Below are 5,253 nucleotides of genomic sequence, written 5' to 3' on the forward strand. Positions count from 1 at the left end.
ATAATTATACGAATAATTGTTCAAACAGGCTATTCACTACTATCTTAAAAAGGATCATGAAGGTCTTTTTAAGAGAAACATGGGTTTTTGTTGTTATTATTTTGTTTTGTTTTGTTTCTCAAAGATGCTTCAGCCAGTACTCAATTGATTGGCAGTTACAATCCCTTGAAGTCAGGGAATATAGAAACATAGGATCATAGGATCTCAGAGGAGGCAGATCCCTTTTTGATTACCTCACCAAATCCAAAACATGAGTTCCTCTACAATAATCCCTCCAAGAAATAATATCATTAATAATGTCTAAAGCTTACATAGCACTCATGTGCTTTACATGTGTTAATTATTTAATCCACACAACAACCACATGGGGCAGCCATAGCTTTTGTATTCGTTTCACGCTGAGGCACAAAAAGACACAGCTTGTAAAAGAGGTGGCTCTGGGATTTCAACTCAGGCAATGTTTCCAGGACGTGTGATTACCCATTATGCTATACAAACTTCAGGTGAGTTTTCGCTTGAGTAGTTCCAGGCATGAGGAGTTCACAGGCCTCAGAAAAGGCCTATTTCATCCTTGTCTGTTCTGCTGGTTAGACATGTCCTCCAATGACCTAAAGTCTTCTTCTCTAATATTTCTACCTATATAGCCCTCTGGAGTAATAAGAACGTTTAATCTGTCTGTTGCCAAAGTCTTTTCCTGGGAATTTAAATTTGTCCTCCAAGACTTAATTCATATGTCATTTCTCTGTGAAGTTTTTGTGTGTGACAGTTAAAAGCTGGTGTATTTTTTTTCTTTTACAAGTTCTCTTGGTCCCACTCTGGGTATGTGTGTGTGTAATTACTACTGCGTTTGTGTGTTTGGTGATAGGGTCATTTTTTTAAGTCATAGGAGTAGAGTTTTATATTTCCTTATTAAATTTCTTTCAAGATTGAGCCTATTTGCTGCAACCTATTAAAATCTACTGCTATACTAGGTATTGCTCACTAGTCCTGGTTTCGTGCTATAATTTAATAAAACATGAAGAAATCGAGGCTCAGAGAACTTTAGTTGCCCAAGGTTTCAGTAAGTGGAATTTGCCCCAGTTCTATCTTTAAAAAAGTATGCAAATGCTCGCTTCTGCAGCACGTACACTAAAACTGGAGCAGTACAGAGAAGCTCAGCATGCCCCCCGCACGAGGATGACACACAAATTCGTGAAGCCTTCCATATTTTTGAGTGCGCTTGTCATGGTGAGCACCAGGTGATGTATGGAAGTGTTGAACCACTATATTGTACACCTGAAACTAATATTACACTGTATGTGAACTAACTAGAATTAAAATAAAAGTTTAAAAAGCAAAAAAAGAAAAGAAAACAAATGCAAAGTTTGGTATATCATAATTGTAGTGTGTGTGTATATATATATATATATGCATACGTGTCTGTGTATGTGTGTGTGTATTTACTTCACTAGACAAGAGAAGGAGAATAAGAGGAATGTATACAAAGATGATGATTTTGGACTATTTTTTGAACCATTAAAAATAAGCCATTTGAAAAAGAAAAAAATGCATGCAAATCCAATTGCTTGCTCTCGCTGCCAGATCAACTTTTCACTCCCTCTGTTTCTGGCTTGCCTCACGCTCCAGCCCTGCCCTCCCCGCTAATGCAAAAGGAGCATGACTATAGAAGATTTCCCGTCTCAGCAGCCACCTCACTCTCTATTCCTCATTTTTATTTGACTTGAATTGTGAGAAAAAGTGTTGTCCTGATATATTGCCTAATCATAGTGTAGCTTTTGGCTTGATACTGACTCTTTTTAGCCATCTTAACTGTATTATCTGTGATTATGGTTTTTAAAATAACTTAATTAATGTCATGATGAAATTAATTCATTGCTGTGTTAATGTTCAGAAAAAAAGTATTCCGGAGACTGATGTGAATTAGTAGAGGGGGTTTTAAAGCTCCATTATTGGTCTAGGAGATGATACAAAGTCAAAACTGCGAGCATTATTTTTTCAAGATTTGGAATGATGCTTAGGAAGGTATTTGCAAGTTGTATCAACTAGATAGAAATATGCAACTGTCAAGCAATATGACAGCCTGCACATAAGAGGGAAGGGTGCAGTGACAGTGGGAGTCGCCTCAAAGATCACTGTGAATCCTAAAAATAAGGACAGTGATAGGGAAGAAAAAAACAGAAATGAAATTCTCACTGCAGGATCTGGAGATAATTCCTAATCTTCTCCAGTTTTTCTCTCCTTCCCCCTCCCCCTTACCAAAACCCATGTGCAGACATAGGGCATTCTTTACTGTCGTTTTAGAAGTACCTATCTCTGTTTTTATCCTAAATCATTTTCTGCACATCTTTTTTTCTCTAATCAACTTAACGAGATATTATCGGGAACCAACTGCAATCTCACAACTATGCTAGTTACTCCAAAAGATTCATAGAAAGATAACTACAGTATCCTTTTCAGAATTTTAAATCAGTTGGTAAGAAAGACTGTACAGAGGGGAAACAGCCCGCCTGCTGATATATTCAGTATATCATGCAGGACTAAACCCGTGATGCTAGATACGTATGCTATAAGACTCGGGGAATTTATTCATCTATCCTAAAGACACTCAGTGAATGCCTTGCATGTGTAGGATTCTGGCAGAGGCCTAGAGAAACAAGGACGAATCTGATATTCTCCCTGACCTCAGGGGCTCAAATGCTACTGGGAGCCACAGAACCCTAAATGGATGATTAGAAATCACCGTGGTTGGGCTTTGTGCTAAGATTGGAAAGGCGAGTAGAGCTTCACTATATGCAGAGCACAAGGGAGCTGGTAAGATGGCATAATTCAGCTCAGTAAGAGGACAAGAGAAATACAGGAGGGTGGAAAGGTGCACAGCCTGGTGAGGAAAGTGACTTTTTATTGGGTGGGGAATTGTAGAGGAATGAGGAACCCAGCCTGATGGGGATTTGGCAGTTAGGGTGTTGCTTGGATGCTGTGTTGGGAAGGGCTGCAGCAAGATGCTGTGTCACACTAAAAGGGACACCTAAAGCATTTTTATGACTTTTATTTTACATGTACGTGTGTTATTTTATGACATTATTTTATACCCACACCAACCTTAATAGGTTCCACTCCCTACATTCTGTCCCTAGCATCCATCGGACCCAGAGCAAGATATACAGTATGTTTAAATATTTGCAATTTATAAATCAATCTAACAAAATGTTAAATGAAAACTGTTCTACCTTTCTCCCCTGACAAATACATCTTCATTAACAACCGGTTTTGAGTTTAAGAGTTCCTGGAATCTTCCAAGTTTCAAGCTAAAATCTGGTGGTTTGGGGAAATCCACTGCCCACTCTTCCCACCCCTGATTCCATCCCACTGTAGGATGTTCAAATATATCTGGACACTTCTGTCCATTTGCCGAGCTCCATTACAGCTCCCCCCCGCCACACACACACAACCACGCATTAGCCCACCCAGGGCCTAGAAGGATATTCACTTGCGGTGTGGTCCACTCCTGGGAGGACAGATTCTAGGAAGAATTCTGCATATGCCTCAGTGTTGGACTTAAGCCATGAATCATTGGTACCAAGAGTGTGGCCTAGAAGTTGGGGTTGGGGGAGGCGCAGGTTCCTAGTGGGCCTGTCACTTTGCCCCTGGCACTCTACCCCAGTAAGGGGGCATGGACAGAGAAGGGCCAGAGTTGGGTCCCTACCAAAGTGCTGGATACAGGGAAGGGGCCTCTCTGACTCAGCTCTCAGAGCAGTTATTTCCCTTATCCCACCTTGTACTGATTGAGTTATCTATAGTCCTTTACCCTTCTAGGGATAGTCCTGATGTTTAGAACTGAGGGCTTGTTATGCTGATGTTCCCAAAGCTTCCAATAAGACGACTCCTTCATTTAACCATTAATGTTAATCTCCCCATGAAGGCCTATCTAAGGCAGCCATCTTCCTCCAGGCCGGAGACAGCTAGTGTGTGTGTGTGTGTGTGTGTGTGTGTGTGTGTGTGTGTGTGTGTGTGTGTGAGCATGTGTAGTAGGGAAGAGTGAGATGGGAAATTCACCTTTCTTACAGGCCAAATATGATGGATTATTAATTATTAAACATTAAACACTTTGTAAACTTCTTCAGCTCCTAGTTCACCATATGTTTCTCTACCACTATAGAGATTACCTTTTTTTTCCACCACTGAGACTGGAAAAGGAGTAAAAGAATACAACAGAGGCAAGGATAAAAGCCCTGTGTCTTCCGGCTGCAAGGAAACATGGGCAGGAGTCTGCCAGAAAAAGTAGAGGGACTGGAAGTGACAATGTTGTGTTGCAAGGTCCACCCTAAGAGGATGAAGAAGGGCTCTGGATTATGAACCAGAACTCTGAGGGCACAAGGACTGTTATCTCACTCTCTTTACAGGCTCCTGGAGGAGGTTACCTCACAGGTTTGTGCAAACCAGAGTGGGGGCAGCCTCATCAGAGTAAAGGTGATGGTTGGCAGAGAGGGAGAGCCTGAGTGCTCTCATCAGACTCCCCTTCCCCTTGGCTCCTTGATGGCAAAGATAGGACCCAGCACCCTGAGTGCTGGCAGTTAGTAATAGCTCCTCCCTGGCACCACTCACACATAGACGTTGCTCCCATCAACTGAGAAACATGGCTACAAGATCCTTCGGGTCTGTTGCTCAATTCTTAGTCTTCATCTTCTTTGGCCATTCAGCAACATTGGACACAGTCAGTCCACACTCCTTGAAAAAAATTCTCCCCTTGGCTTTCAGCATATCACTCTCTTTGGGTTTATTTCTTATGCACTAGCTTCTTTCTTTTTTTCAGTCACTCTGTCTGTTCCTCCCCATCTCCACAGCCTATAAACACTAGAATGCCCCATGGCTCAATCCTCAGACTTCTAATCTTCTTTCTTATTTCTGTTCTTTGTGTGATCTCATCTATTCTCTGCCCTGAAAGATCATCTTCATGCAAAGATTCCTAGGATTGAATTTCCACCATGTACTTCTCTGAACTCCAGACTCAGATATGCATCTGCTTACTTAAGAGTTTATTTGAAAGTCTATCATTACCCTAAAACTGGATATTGACAGTCCACTATCAAAATGGGGGCACTTAACATAGGTACTCAATAATTGATAGAATCAAGCATCCAAAATTGAGTAAAGATAGATGAAATTTAAATAGCACAATGAATTATTTAGGACTAGTAGGAACATTATATCTCCAAACTCCAGAACACACATTCTTCTCCAGTACACATGGCATAT

At 41.0% G+C, this 5,253-nt stretch overlaps 1 non-coding gene across 1 annotated transcript; it reads left to right on the forward strand.

Moving 5' to 3' along the window:
* Window positions 1–1,104: 1,104 nt before the first annotated feature.
* Window positions 1,105–1,211, forward strand: LOC113917329. The gene has a single exon (XR_003518202.1). It is a non-coding gene; the product is annotated as a U6 spliceosomal RNA (small nuclear RNA).
* Window positions 1,212–5,253: the final 4,042 nt, after the last annotated feature.

This window comes from Zalophus californianus, chromosome 4 (genome assembly GCF_009762305.2).
Source record: "Zalophus californianus isolate mZalCal1 chromosome 4, mZalCal1.pri.v2, whole genome shotgun sequence".
NCBI classification, from domain to species: Eukaryota; Metazoa; Chordata; class Mammalia; order Carnivora; family Otariidae; genus Zalophus; species Zalophus californianus.